This window comes from Leptopilina boulardi, unplaced genomic scaffold, assembly GCF_019393585.1.
Source record: "Leptopilina boulardi isolate dan_hultmark-lab unplaced genomic scaffold, ZJU_Lbou_2.1 LbouV2_384, whole genome shotgun sequence".
In the NCBI taxonomy this organism is placed as follows: domain Eukaryota; kingdom Metazoa; phylum Arthropoda; class Insecta; order Hymenoptera; family Figitidae; genus Leptopilina; species Leptopilina boulardi.
In genome coordinates, this window is record NW_026137956.1 from 45,249 (window position 1) to 60,218 (window position 14,970).

The window sequence follows — 14,970 nt, forward strand, 5'->3', positions numbered from 1 at the left end:
GATATAACATTTTTAAGAATATTTTATATAATATATTGGAACAAATCCATTCGGTAAATATAGCCACTGACTCTAACTGGGACACTTTTTATCCTATTGTCGCGTGCTACATGTGGCAAAAGTAATTTTATTAGCAAAAATAAAATAAATAAAATTTCACAAGAAATTGAAAAAGTTTACGCAATAGATTGGGCTCTTAAAGAAAAGTTTAAATCCTTTGGCACGGTTATAAGGATTTAATTTAAAGAAAAATTTTAAATAACGCGCTGTAAAAACTCTGCTTTGCAAAAAATGTTTTTAAAAGTGGCAAACTTTTTTTTATAACAAGCACCAACTTTTCTTTTTTTGTATGTATGAAAAAATTATGCAAAATTATTCCATATACGCCGTAATTTATTATACAAAGATATATTATAAAAAAATATTTTCTCATACATGACAAAATTATTTTATATTTGTTTTTAAAATTTTACTCTATGAATCAATAATAATCTTTCCTAATCTATTTTTCAATTTAAATTACAATTAATTAATTAAAAGTTATTAAAAATAGATTTCAATTTTATATAGAAAGTTAAAAAAATTCGATCCTTGGAAAGAATAAAAAAACATAGAGATTTATGTTATTAAATTCTTGTTTATTTTGTCACAAAACAAAAAACGACGTTTCGATTACTTGGTTCGTCATCATCTTCAAATTAACCCTTAACTGGCACAATGGGTACAGTAGACCCGAGCAGTTTTTCGAATTCAAATTAATTGAATATATAGCTTATGAATATTTATTTATATTTTAAAGTATTAGTTTAACATAATCTTAGTAATTTTCTAAGTTTTTTGATACAACTAATTCGATACAAAAGAATAAATTAGCTTCAAACATTAATAATTATAAATTTTTAATTTTAACCTAAAAAGTCACATTTTATTCTACAAAATAAATACTGCTGTTTTGGTAATATTTTCTTTAAAGAATAATACATCAAGAGTATGAACTTAAATATTTAAGTCCTAATATTAAAATTTAAATAACTCATGAATTTTTAAGTATAAAAACACTCAATTTTTGTTTTTATTTTTTACAAATTTTTTTTTTACTAACTTAAAATAAATTAATCCCTGTAAAACTAATTATATTTTTAAAAACATCATAAGCTATCTCAGATTAAATTTTTGGGCAAAACTGTTCAATGCCAGCTGTACAATGCACATTTGAATACGTCGGGTCCAGCAGACCCGTTGTGCCATTTATGTTCGAATTGTGACAGTTAAGGGTTATATGTATATCTAATGAACATTAATAATTTTATTTTAAATTTCCATGTTCTCTTTTTTAAACAAATAATAAATTAGGGTCAGTTGGGGTAAATGGGGACAAGAGGTTTTGGAGTTTAATTTACAGTTTTAAAATGAAGTTCAACGTCAATATTTTAACCTCAGATCACCTTCAAGAGGTTTTGAGTATTGCCAAGCTTTTATCTTGACAATTGTCAGCAAAATAATATTTACAACTTGTTTATTTAAAATTTTTTTATCTTTTCTCTCATTTAGGGTAAATGTACTAATTACGGCGCGATTCGAGTCAAAATATCTTTGAAATAGAAAATTCGACATTTCTATTGTATAAAGTAAATTCAAAACTTATTAAACTAAAACTTTATGTTATTTAAATATTAAAAAATAATTTTAACTTCATAAAAATCGATTATTTAAACAAATATGAGAATTTAAAACTAATACCGTAATTTTCTATTACGACGAGTTTGTATCAGTTTCGGTGACCAAAATTACGTGTATTTTAAAGATATTTTGCCCACCGTAATTGAAGCCAATGGAAATCTTAAAAATGTTTCAATTACGGCGAGAAAAAAAATTTGATCTTAAATAATTAAATTAATAATAATTGTTTAAATGTGCATCTTTATCAGTAATTGTATTAAAAAAAAAGATTAAAATAATTTTTTTGAATCATTTTGCAACAGTTATATTAAATATAATAGTAATAATAGTTGTTTCTTATGAACGCGCCGTAATTGGTAAACTTACCCTGAATATACATACATTAAATTTTAATAACAAAATTTTTTTTTTTTTATTTTTAGATGTTTTTGGCCGAGAAGTCACAGGTTGAAGTGCATCATTTATTTTTTTAAAATATAGATCACTCGCTATTGCCTGAACTAGGATTTTAGTTAACAGGCCAAAAAAAAACAAAATGGCGGCCTTTTTAATCCTTTTTTTACAACTTAAATTGTTGTAAATATTGATGAAAAATTAAAATCCTAGTTCAAGCGAAAACCACTTATATTGCTGTACCGAATTTATTTCTAAATCGTTTCTCATAACTTTGTACATATTAATAATTGTGACGCTCGGCTACAAAAGGTACCTAAGTTTCTACAATTTTTAGGTTATATTTTTGATTTTTTAAGTGAAAATACATAGAGAAGGTCAACTCTTTATACAAATTATTAATGTTTAAGTTTTTATTACATCTAAAATATTCAATAAAATTTATTTTTGATTTTGTCTAATTAAAATAGAACTTTTTATTGAGGTAAAACTATCACTAAATATAACCTAACAATTAAGGGAGCTTAGGCACCTTTTATAGCGGAGCGTCAGGTATATAATACAAATGTTTTTGGGCTCGCTGATTACGAATCTGACATCATATTTTATAAATTCAAATTGAATTTTCAAAGATTTAAAATTGAGATTTTTGAAATTAATTGAAACTTTAAGTGATTTTTAATTAAAATTTTAGACGATTTCACTAAAAATTTATTAGAAAATGCGGAAAAAATACAATAATTTGAAAATTATTTTTAATTGAAAAATAGATTCAGATAGTTGAATTTTCAAAAAATATTATTAAAATGGAAATAATTGAATTTCCTTAGAGTTGTAATTGAAATTTTTAAATTTCAGAAAAAATTTTTCGATGGATTTTAGAAATAATTAAATTTTAGATGCTTTTAAATTCAAATTATTGAAAATTCAATTAATTTTGAATTCAAATTTTTGAGAATAATGAAATTTTATTTGATTTTAAATTTGGAAAATAATTGAATTTCAGTTCATTTTGAATTGAAAATTTTGGGAAATAATTGAATTTTAATTGAAATTTTAGATAATAATTTAATTTAAATTCATTTTTGATTGAAAATTTGGATAATTAATTTTGAATAGAAATTTTAGAAAATAATTGAAATTTATTTCATTTTAAATTGAAAACTTGGTAAATAATTAAATTTTAAATTGAAAATTGTGGATAATTATTGGATATTTAATTGATTTTAAATTAAAATTTCGGGTTATACCTAATTGAATTTTAGTTTATTTGGAATTGAAATTTTTAAAAAATAATTCAATTTTATTGTGATATTTTTTTTTTAAATTATAAACAATTGTTAAATTTCATAAAAATTTTAATTGAAAAATAATTTTGATATAATTGAATTTGTGATGTATTTCATTAAAATTATTAAAAATAATTAATTTAGTGAAGAATCATTTTAGTTCAAAATTTGTTAAATAATTGAATTGAAGAAAACCTGAAGAAGATCTACATTTTATACTAAAAAATGTATTTTATTTATATATTTTTTTTCAAATTCAAAAAAAAAATGTCGCATTTTATTAAAATAAGTCGATAAAAGTCGTATTTTTGAAAAAAATTGGAAAAAGTCGTATAATCCGAGGCCTGTAAAACATATAATTTTCATTATTATCATTTAATATGTAATAATATTCTAATAAATTAAATTATTATTGATAATATTAATCTTTAATTTCTTTATAACAAACAATTAAATACCCAATTTGGCGCGCGTTTAATTTTGCTAGTATAATATATAATAATTTTAGATATAGCGGTCCCACAGACCGCCAAAGCACTTTAACCCTTTCAGTCCCATAATTAGGACACTTGATAAATAGCTACAAGAGATACTAAACCTATGGTTTTCAGTGTCGCTGATTACAAATCTAAGGTCCGTTTTTAAAAATTCAAAATGGCGGATCCAATATGTCGGACGACAATTTTAAAAATCAATCCATTTTACTTGAAAATCGTTATTCATGGGTTTTTGGGATCGTTGATTACGAATCTGGAATGAGTTTTAACAAAATTTTAAATGGCGACCGAATTTTTTGAAAAAATAATTCGATTGCCTTAAAAATTGTCACTCGCGGGGTTTTTGGGGTCGCAAATTACATATATGAAATTATTTTTTTTTTTAAATACAAAATGGCAGATTCAATATGGCGGACGATAAAATTAAAAATTGATTTTAATAAATTAATGGTTTTAAAGATGGTCGATATATTAACTACTGTGACTGAAAAGGTTAAAGGTTAAATAACTATTTTATTAGTTAAAAAATTTACCTTGCTGTTTTTTCTATTTTTGACCCTTACTTTTGGAAGCTTCTTATTGGATGTGTGTTTAGTTTCTTCTTGAATAAAATATTAATTGTTGCCAAGTTTCTTTATGATAATTTAATTAGTCCATTTCTTCTAAGTACAATGTATACATGTGTCGTTTAATGTACCTGTGTTGACATAACAAAAATAGAAAATAAATAACAAAAAAGAAAATCAATTCTAAGAAATCGTGTATTTTTAAATCTGGTAAATCAAATTCCTTTTTTTTTTTGAATAAAATATATATATATATATTCCGTGTTTGTGTGTTTGCCATAGAGAAATTCAATTTAAACTTAAAAGGAGACACGCGAGAGTATATGTATATACATATACACTAACATATAAGGTATATAAAAAGAGAAGAGCGAGGTAAAACTTGTGCGAATGAGGTTTCGATAAACCTTTTTCAAGAAAAGTTGTGCTTTTATCGAAAGTTTCAGTGCAACATGTGTTTTATGTTTATAAACATACAAGACACTATTACGTATATATATATGTATACTGTGTTTGTGTGGTACATAGAAAGAGTTCCACTTGGAGCAAGGTCCAGTTCAAAGACGAAAAAAGAAAAAAAAAAAAAAAAAGGGACGAAAGAGTTTGTGTGGGCAATGGCATCAGGGATGGGAATCGATAGGCGGAACAAACTGGATAGATGGTTGGAAGTCGACGGTAAGATTGAATTTGCGGAGTAGAATCCACTCCCGACGAACTCGAGTGAAGAGCAAGTAAAAGCGAGCAGACACCCACGAGAACTTTACAGTATATATATGTATATACATAGAGAAAGAGAGAGAGAGAGAGAGAGAAACCTTTCGTCTTTTAGGAGAGACGGCGCGTAGGCGATGAGAAGAGAAAATGGTTGGGGGTCACTGTTTGCTCATCCGATCAAGGCAGCAATTATTTGATCCGGCAAGAGAATGAAAGTGTACTATCTTCCTAAAACAAAAAAAAAAAAAAATCCTACCCCTCTCCCCTTCTCAGCATTCAACTCTTGAGACCATTGGATTTCTTTCTTATTTTCTCTCAATTAACGTGGGGGATGAAAAGCTCGTACGAGAAATTCTACAAACGCTTCGCCTCCACTCGACGGACAATTAAATTCTCCCGATTAACCCTGTAACGTGCTCTATTCTCTCGAAAGGGACGGCTATTTCCGAGAAAATTGCGTTTTAAAACATTTTTATACCATAGCCTAGGTACTCGTGAGAGCAGCGCACACATATTTTTTTTTATCGTTTTATAACAGATAGTCCATTCGTTGGGCTGTTAAAAAAATCGGAACGAAGAGAGGGGCGGTAGGGAAGCATAAAATATAAAGCATGCTGCTGCTGTTGATAAAATTGCATTACTGTAATATTTAATGTCTTTTTTTTTTAGAGAGAGTGAATGGGGGAAAAAATTGAAATTTTACTCATTTTTTTGATGCTTTTAATTTGAGCTTTTTGAAATTAAATTGATTAAAATTGTTTAATGTAATTATTTTTAATTTATTTAGTTTAGTAAACATTTTGCAGCTATGGACTTTGTTTGAAAATATAATCACTCTATATTATAAAAAAAATTTCGCCGCCAATGCTAATTCAGAAATTTTGACCAGGATTGTACTAACCATATCAAAAACATATGGGTTAAAATGAACATAACCTCAAAAATCAAAGTCATATGTCAAAAATGGAGGTTAAAAACAAATATAACCTTTAAAATGAAGGTCATATGTTAAAACATAGCTTAGAACGAACATAACCTCAAAATTTAAGGTCATAGGTCAAACATTAACTCAAAATTCAAGGACATAGGTCAAGGGACTTGTTGGGTTTTCAGTTGGCATCAGTGAATGTAAAATTTAAATTACACAGGCACACAAAACATAAAAAGTTGTTTGGCCGAAACACTACACTAGTCTATTTTTATGTATTTTTTCACGCTGAATCCGAATCCAAAGTCAGAATTATCAGATTGGCTCTTATTTTTGAGATAAACTCAAAAAAACTGCTCAGAAAGAAAAATAAAATCAAAAAGTTAAAAAATTTTTGAATGTCACTGCGATAGTATAATTCCATGTATTTTTTGTCGCTGAATCCGAATCCAAAGTCAGAATTGTTAGATTCGCTCAAATTTTTGAGATAATTGCAAAAAAACACAAGTAACAAAAAACTCAAAATACTCAAAAACCAGTTTTTTGAAATTATCTTAAAAATTTGAGCCAATCTGTCAATTCTGACTTCGAATTCGGATTCAGCGTCAAAAAATACATGAAAATGCACTATCGTAGTGTTTCGGCAAAAAAATTATCTGTGCCCCTAATTCAGAATTTTTATCAGTTTTTGGCGATTTTAGCTCAAAGAAATTTTTTTTTGCCGAAACATTACGATAGTGCATTTTCATGTATTTTTTCACGCTGAATCCGAATTCGATGTCAGAATTGACAGATTGGGTCAAATTTTTAAGATAATTTCAAAAAACTGGTTTTGAGTATTTTGAGTTTTTTGTTACTTGTGTTTTTTTGCAATTATCTCAAAAATTTGAGCGAATCTAACAATTCTGACTTTGGATTCGGATTCAGCGACAAAAAATACATGGAATTACACTATCGCAGTGACATTCAAAAATTTTTTAACTTTTTGATTTTATTTTTCTTTCTGAGCAGTTTTTTGAGTTTATCTCAAAAATAAGAGCCAATCTGATAATTCTGACTTCGGATTCGGATTCAGCGTGAAAAAATACATAAAAATAGACTAGTGTAGTGTCTCGGCCAAACAACTTTTTATTTTTTGTGTGCCTGTGTTATTATTTGACAAATAATTAATAATAATAATAATAATTTATTTTTAATTTACAGTTAAACTTTTTTCATTTCTCGATGTTTTTTTCTTGCAGTTTTTTGACATTATTCTGACGAGGGGAAAAAGGGGTGATATAGCCTTAAATAGAAATTAAATTAAAATTAATATCATTATTTATATAAAATTCAAAAAGACAAGTCGAAGATATTTCCTCTCTTTAAAAATTTAATAAAGAATACTGACAAAAGTAGAATTACAATATTTACATTAATAATTAAACTTTTGAGAAGCAATCTTCCGGATTTGATTTCACAATTATATATTATATCGATATCATTATTAATATTCAAAAAGGCAATATTTTTATTCAAAAAATTTCAATAAAATTTGTAATTTAAAAATGTAAATCATCTTCTTTTGATATATATATATATATACCTATTCTTGGAATCTTTAGTTTTGTATGAAACGATATTTTACATAAGGAAGAAAAGTGACGTTTCAATTTCCGCGTATATACACACACACTTGTCTTCAGATTTCCTTCGTGGAATATGAATAATGAAATTCAACACTTTCAAAGAAAATACATTTTGATAACCGATTGAAAATTGATGTATTTACAGTGACTAGTGTCCGTGATTGATTGATGCTTTTCTAGAAAATTGATTACATTTTTAACGCCTTCTGAGGATTATCATAATCATCTTCAACGTTTCAAAAACTTTCAATATATATATATATATATATATATATAATGTTAACAAAAATTTCAAAAAAAAACCATATTCTTTTTTTTCCTATTTGTATATTCCAGACTACTTTTATAATATCGCACTTGAGAATGTAATAAAAAGTAAATGAAAAATGTGAAAATTCCACAGGAAAACAAATTCGTCTCAACTTTTGTACCCGGAAGAGTATAAACGTTTTTTACACTCAGAGAAATTATATATTTGTCTCAGAGCCAAGTAAATATTTATTTGATTCAAATAAATTTTTATTTAATTTAAATAAATTTTTATTTGATTTAAATAAATATATCTATTTAATTTAAATAAAAACTTTTATTTACGTCAAATAAATGGGGGTTTTCGGGGTCGCTGATGAAGTCAAATTTTAAAAATTCAAAATGGCGGATCCAATATGTCGGACAAAAAAAAATTCAAAATAAATTTGATTAGTTTGAAACTTGTTACTAGAGGGTTTTTGGGATCTCTAATTACGAATATGAAGTCAGATTTTACAAATTATAAATAATAAGTTTCAAGCAAGTACGTTTGATTTTTAATATTTTCGTCCGCCATATTGGATACGACATTTTGAATTTTTTTAATCCAAGTGGTATAACTGAAGGCAAAAAATTACATCATTTGTGTTAAAAACAAAAAAACAAAGAGAAAAAAGGAAACTGAAACATGATTATTTGTTGGGAATTTTTTTTCTCAGAGATATGTGTACAACAGTGAAATGCATTTTCATTTTGAAGAAAAACAGTGGGAAATAGTAAAAGCTGACAAGGCAAGAAAGTCGTGTGTACTTGGACGGTACGACAAGTGCCCAAGGCACGTTTTTCAAAAAGAGATAAGTGTGCAAAGAGACAATGACAGTAAAAGTGCAAGAAGATTCAGAGAGAGAGAGAGAGAGAGAGAGAGAGAGAGAAAAGAGAGGGAGAAAAGAGAATGACTTTCTCGTTTCAGGAAGAACCGGTGTCTTTGCTTTTAGATCGTTTTAAAATGTCATGAAACTTGCGCGTATGCTTCATGTCACGAAGACATGAAAAACATTTGACTATTAAGATGAGACGTGTATGAAAAGGGGGTAGTAAAACATTTCTCATATTTTCCAACAATCGCTTTTTCTATCTCGTGTCATTTCTTTTCCTTCTATATATACATATATATGTAGGATGTTCAGTATACTCTCCTCTTTCCTTTTCTCGCGTGTATTCAGGAAATTGAAACGACCGACACGTCTTCCTAAGAACGTTCGGGCTTCAAGATGAATCGAACCTCGTATATTTCAAAGTGAGCGTCTTATTCCGACGATCGTTTCCGATTCGCGTGGCTATGAAACGAGAAGTGCATTTCACGTTTTTGCCTCAGGAAAACTGTTATTTGAAGAAAACTGGATTTCGTTACTTTTTCCCCGATTGAAAAATCTGAATTTTCATAAGATATATATATATATATATATATATATATATATATATATATATATATATATATATATATATATGTCAGAAGAGTAGAAAATGCAGAAAATTTATGTTTATTTTAAATTAAATTTACAGAAATTTAGATTTTTATTAATCACTATAGAATTTTGCATAACTGGCGAAAATTCTAAACAGAATAGAATGTTAAATATAAAATATTAAATAAAAAAAATTATAAAAATTAATATTACCCATAATTAATACTAAATTTTAATACTTGATAATCCTACAAGTTCTACATCAAACTCTAATACAATTAATATTTGTACTTCTACTACTGATTTTATAGTATATTCGTTGTGTCTGACTATAACCAATTTGTACTACTGATAAAATTACAACCGTTCAGAAAGCCTGACGAAATATTTACTTGTACTACTAATTTTCACATTTTTTCATTATGACCGACTAAAGCCAATTGTTTAATTGTTAATAAATTAATTAAAACAATTAAACATAAGTTAACAAATTTAATAAAGAAAAATTTGTTAAACATTAGTTCGGCGAAACTATATTAGCATCACAAAGAATAAAAAGAAAATAAAAAAATAAAACACAGTAAAAAATCTTCATCTGGAACAGCAATAAGTTTCACTAGAACAGCGATGTGTTTCACTAAATCAGCGAAAGTTTTCGCTAATCTAGAGAAAAATATCGATGTTCCAGATAAAGATTTTTTACCGTGCAATAATGTGTAAATGAAAGTGAAAATAATAATTAAAATTAGAATAAGTTGAAGTGAATATGAAAATAAGAATGAACATTAGAATCAGTGGAAGTGAAAAAGAAAGTGAAATTAGTGAAAGAGAGAGGGAAAGTAAAAAAAATAATAATTGAAATTAGAATCAGTGGAAGTTAAAGTGGAAGTGAATATGAAAGTAAGAATAAACATTAGAATCAGTGAAAGTGAAAATGAAAGTGAAATTAGATTCAGTGAAAGAGAGAGTGAAAGTGAAAATAACAATTAAAATTAGAATCAGTGTAAGTGAAACTGTAAAATAAACTTAAATGAGCGTGAAAATTAGAATAAGTGGAAGTGAGAGTGAAATTGAAATTAATATAATCGATCCAATGAAAAGCGAAATGTGCGATGAACTACTTCAATAATAAAAACCAATTTTTTTTCCATCATATTGTAAACATTTGAACTAAACTAAATTCTATAATAATAATAATTTACTAAACTTATCTAAATGCACAACTTTACCTCGACAACTGAACATAAACAGTTTTTGTTTGTAGAAAATGTGCCGTATATATTGTCTATATGTAGTAGAGAAATCGTGAGATTGGTCACCTACTTATTCTCCAATAAGTTTTCTCCAACATCCACAAACATTTTAGTTGGGAGTGAGAGAGAGAGAGAGAGTATAGAACTTTTGTGACTTGTTGCCTCCTGCAACTTTCTTATGCAGGAAGGACATACGCTTCACTTGCAGACAACATATTTTACAGTATAGCAATAAAATAGTCCATTTATGGTCGATTCCAAATAGTTTTTTTTTCTTTTTTTTTTTTTGAAATATCTTTCAAAGATCCATCTGTTCTGTGAGCGAGCATACAATAGATGATCCTTTTAACTTGTTGCCCCATTGTCGCGTATATTTCATTCTACACTCTCGGCAAATATTAAATTTTTTCATTTTCTTTAGAAAAATTTTCAATTTTACACGATGAAAAAAAAGAAGAAATTTTAAAATAACTAAAAAAAACTCTTAAAAGATCTATGACATTTTTAAAAGATTCTTGAAAGTTTTTAAAAAATTTTTGGAAGGTTCTTAAATTCTCTAGAAAGTTTCATGAATTTTCTTAAAATTTCTAAGACAATTCTGAGTAGTTCCATAAAATTTCTAGAAAGTTCCATGAATTTTTTAGAAATATCTAAGACAATTTTGGGTAGTTCCATAAAATTTGCAGAAAATTCTGTAAAGTTTCTAGAAAGTTCTATGATATTTTTAAAAGGTTCTAGAAAGTTATATGAAATTTCTAGAAGATTCTTAAACTTTCTAGAAAGTTCCATTAAGTTTTCAGAAAGTTCTAAGACAATTCTAGAAAGTTTCATAAAGATTCTAGAAAGTTCTATGATATTTTTAGAAGGTTCTAGAAAGTTTTATAATATTCCTAGAAGGTTCTATGAAGTTTCTGAAAAGTTTCATGAAGTTTCCAGAAAGTTCTATGAATTTTCTAGAAAATTTTAAGACGATTCTGGGTAGTTCCATGAAATTTCTAGGAAGTTCTTTAAAGTTTTTTAGAAAGTTCTATGGTATTTTTAGGAGGTTCTATAAAATTTCTAGAAAGAATCAAAAAAAAAAAAAAATTTACAGAAAGTTTCTTGAAATTTCAATGAAAATTTTAGAAAATTCTATGATATTTTTAGAAGGTTCTAGAAAGTTTGTAGAAAGATCTATGAAATTTACAAAAGTTTCTTAGACTTTCCAGAAAGTTCTATGAAGTTTTCTGAAAGTTCTAAGATGATTCTAGAAAATTTTATAAAGATTCTAGAAATTTCCCTCAAGATTCTAAACTATTCTATGATATATTTAGAAGGCTCTAGAAAAAATTTCTAGAAAATTCTTTAATATTTCTAGAAGGTTCTATAAAGTTTCTAAAAAAAGTTCCATGAAGTTTTCAGAAAGTTCTAAGAAAATTCTAGAAAGTTCTATTATATTTCAAAGAAGGTTGTATGAAGTTTCTAGAAAGTTCCTAAAAGATTCTAGAAGGTGTCATTAAATTTCTAGAAAATTCAATTAAAGCTCTATAATATTTCTATACATTTCTAAAAAGTTCCATGGCGATTCTAGAGCAGTTTCTATTAAGCTTTTAGAAATTTTCATTAAGATTCTAGAAGGTTCCATGAATTTTTTAAAAAATTTTGTGAAATTTCCAACCGTGCCAAGTGAATAACTATATTTAAAATAAAAAATGTTTTTGAGTGAGGGAGAATGATTGGGGGAAGGGTTAATGAGTGTGTAACAAAAATTACACAGAAAATTATAAGGTATTAAAATAAGCTGCAACGCTTATTATTTTAATCCAATTTTGCTTATTTTAATTCATTTTGGTATTAAAATAAGCAAAATTGGATTAAAATAATAAGCGTTTCAGCTTATTTTAATGCCTTTTAATTTTCTGTGTATTAGAGCATAACCATTTTTCCCTAACAGGTTTTCGAAAAGGAAACTTCACCACCGAAAATAAGAAAATAAAATGCGTTAGAATTAAGCATTCAATGAATCAGTTAAATGAATTTCATTGGTGAGAATATTGAATATATATTCGAAATCCAATCATCTAAGTTCGAATAGAAACAACTCGGAGTCAATTTACAGAGAGAGAGAAGGGAGAGATAGAGAGACAGAGGGAGAAATGTCCTTAGTTCTGTAATTCAAAGCGCAGGATATAACGATGTTCTATTAGTTGTATCTCAAAACATAAGTGGTCCCGACTGTTTCTAAATAGGAGCTTCGAACTTCGTTATATAGTCCAGGAAGTGAGTGCTTTTGTGTGTCTCTCTTTCTCTCTCCATATATATATATATATATATATATATAGATTCACAATTTCCAAGCTCGTAACTTTAAATGCAATTTCACTTATACATTTTACTTTTCTTTACTTAGTTTAATTTTACTTCGTTTGAAAGACGTGCGCAGGTAAGATTAAAAAAAAAATTCCCGCTTCTCATAAATTTTTTACTTTAACAAAGTTCAGGTCGCGAGAACCTTTATAAAAGGTATGAGCGTACGTATCTCTTGGTAAAACGATACGCGCACAGGAAAAGTCTCGTTATACTGTCTCAAAAAGAGTATAAGAGAGAGAGAGAGAGAGAGAGAGAGAGAGAGAGAGAGAGAGAGAGAGAGAGAGAGAGAGGGAGAGAAGAAAAAAAGGAGAATAAAGAAAATAAGTAGAAACTTTCTTACAAGTTGAAATTGCGACTAACGAACTACATACAGTATTTAGTTTCCGTGTGGCCCAAGCGAAGATGTTCTGCGAATATAGCAACATAATCGTAACTGAGTAACGAGTTCCCTTGGCTTCTATGGCCGCTATGGGGTTTTAAGTGACATGGAAAATGGAAGTAGTTGGAGCGTGGAATAAGAGAGGAGAAATAGAAGAAGAGAGGGATACTGAGCTAGAGGGAAAGAGAGAGAGAGAGAGAGAGATTCTTCTTACATCCTCTACACCACCTGGGACTAAGACACGAGCTGCTGCTTTTCTGAAATTTTCAACTTGTACTTTCTGAACAAGATACTGCTTGAGACACACACATACTCCTTTTTGAGGCGAGGGGGTGAATATTTCAAGCTCGAGTACCGTCTAAAATGCTTCACTGAGTATTCCTTGGTAAATTTGCATCGATCTTAAGACATGAGATATACGACTGAGCATATTGGTAAATATTGCGAGTCACTTGTACATGTTCTTAAGAAGGATCGTACACGATATATAATATATATATATATATATATAGCTGCGGATTATAATTAAGTTTTATGCGATTCATTGAGCCCTCAATTGAAATTAACATACGCTTAACAACTTGAAACTAAATTTACACATACGCGTGTTTAGAGCAAAGATATTAAGCGCTTCAGAGTAAGATTGAATGCTATAATCAAGATTCTAATTAATTTACATGCATATTTGAAAATGATTAATTTCATTTTCAAATATTTACTGCAATACTTTACAGGCGACCAGTATTAAAAATACAATTTCCATCAGTGCAAAATGTTAAAGGCGTACAGTAACCGTTAAAATCGAATTTAAAATTAAGGAAACATGGGATAGAACGAAGAGCGAGACGAAAGGAGAGTTTGTAATATTTTTCAAACCTAGTGATGCTATCTAGCGAAAATGTTATAAAGTGTGTTAATAAAAATTTATTGATATAATTTGGAACAAAACAGCTGATTCTAATAACCCGTAACGTAAATTTCACACATTCAGTTCACGTTGAATCCTAATTCGAATGATTTCCTGATTTTAAAACCCAAGTATTTTTTAAATCTTAGTGTGATGTAAAAAGTAATGGTGAAGAGCTAAACAAGGAGTTGTTCTGTCTACAAAGCTGAAGTACGCAACGTTTATATAAACAATTTTTAAAGAATTAATTTTTTAAATTGAAAAATTCTATAATTTTTTGACTATAAAATATTTTTTTATAATTTGATGATTAATGAAAACTACAAGAAATATTGTATAGGCAAAAAATTATAGAATTTTTCATTTTCAAAATTTAATTCTTTAAAAATCGTTTATATAAACGTTGCGTACTTCAGCTTCGTTTCTGTCTCTTGACACGGTGGACCTCGGAATAGTTTCAACAATAACCCGTGCAGAAATCGTGATGTGCGCCTCATGAGGTACTCATGAGGCCCTCACAAGGGTGTAATGATTTTCCTCACCAATGTCCTAGGTAAAGAAAACTAGTGAGGGCCTTACCAGTTTTCCATACGCATACCCTATTTTTTTATATTATATAAACTCAAAAAAATTCATGGTAAATTTACACAGTAAACTTGGTTGTATCTTTTT

The 14,970-nt window shown here is 27.7% G+C and overlaps 1 protein-coding gene and 1 long non-coding RNA gene across 4 annotated transcripts in view; both read right to left on the reverse strand.

The window, feature by feature from the left end:
* The window catches only part of LOC127288394 (cell adhesion molecule Dscam2-like), a 238,209-nt gene that overhangs the window by 23,629 nt on the left and 199,610 nt on the right, over positions 1–14,970 (reverse strand). The gene's annotated exons all lie outside the window — the stretch shown is intronic.
* LOC127288380 (uncharacterized) overlaps positions 3,459–14,970 on the reverse strand; it is a 108,223-nt gene continuing 96,711 nt past the window's right edge. For 2 of the 3 annotated variants that reach the window (XR_007844028.1, XR_007844029.1), the window contains exons 4-5: positions 4,393–4,556; positions 3,459–3,706 (exon numbers count right to left, since the gene is read on the reverse strand). This is a non-coding gene — a long non-coding RNA (uncharacterized LOC127288380). The remainder of the gene's footprint in view (positions 3,707–4,392; positions 4,557–14,970) is intronic. The other variant, XR_007844030.1, reaches the window with a different exon arrangement.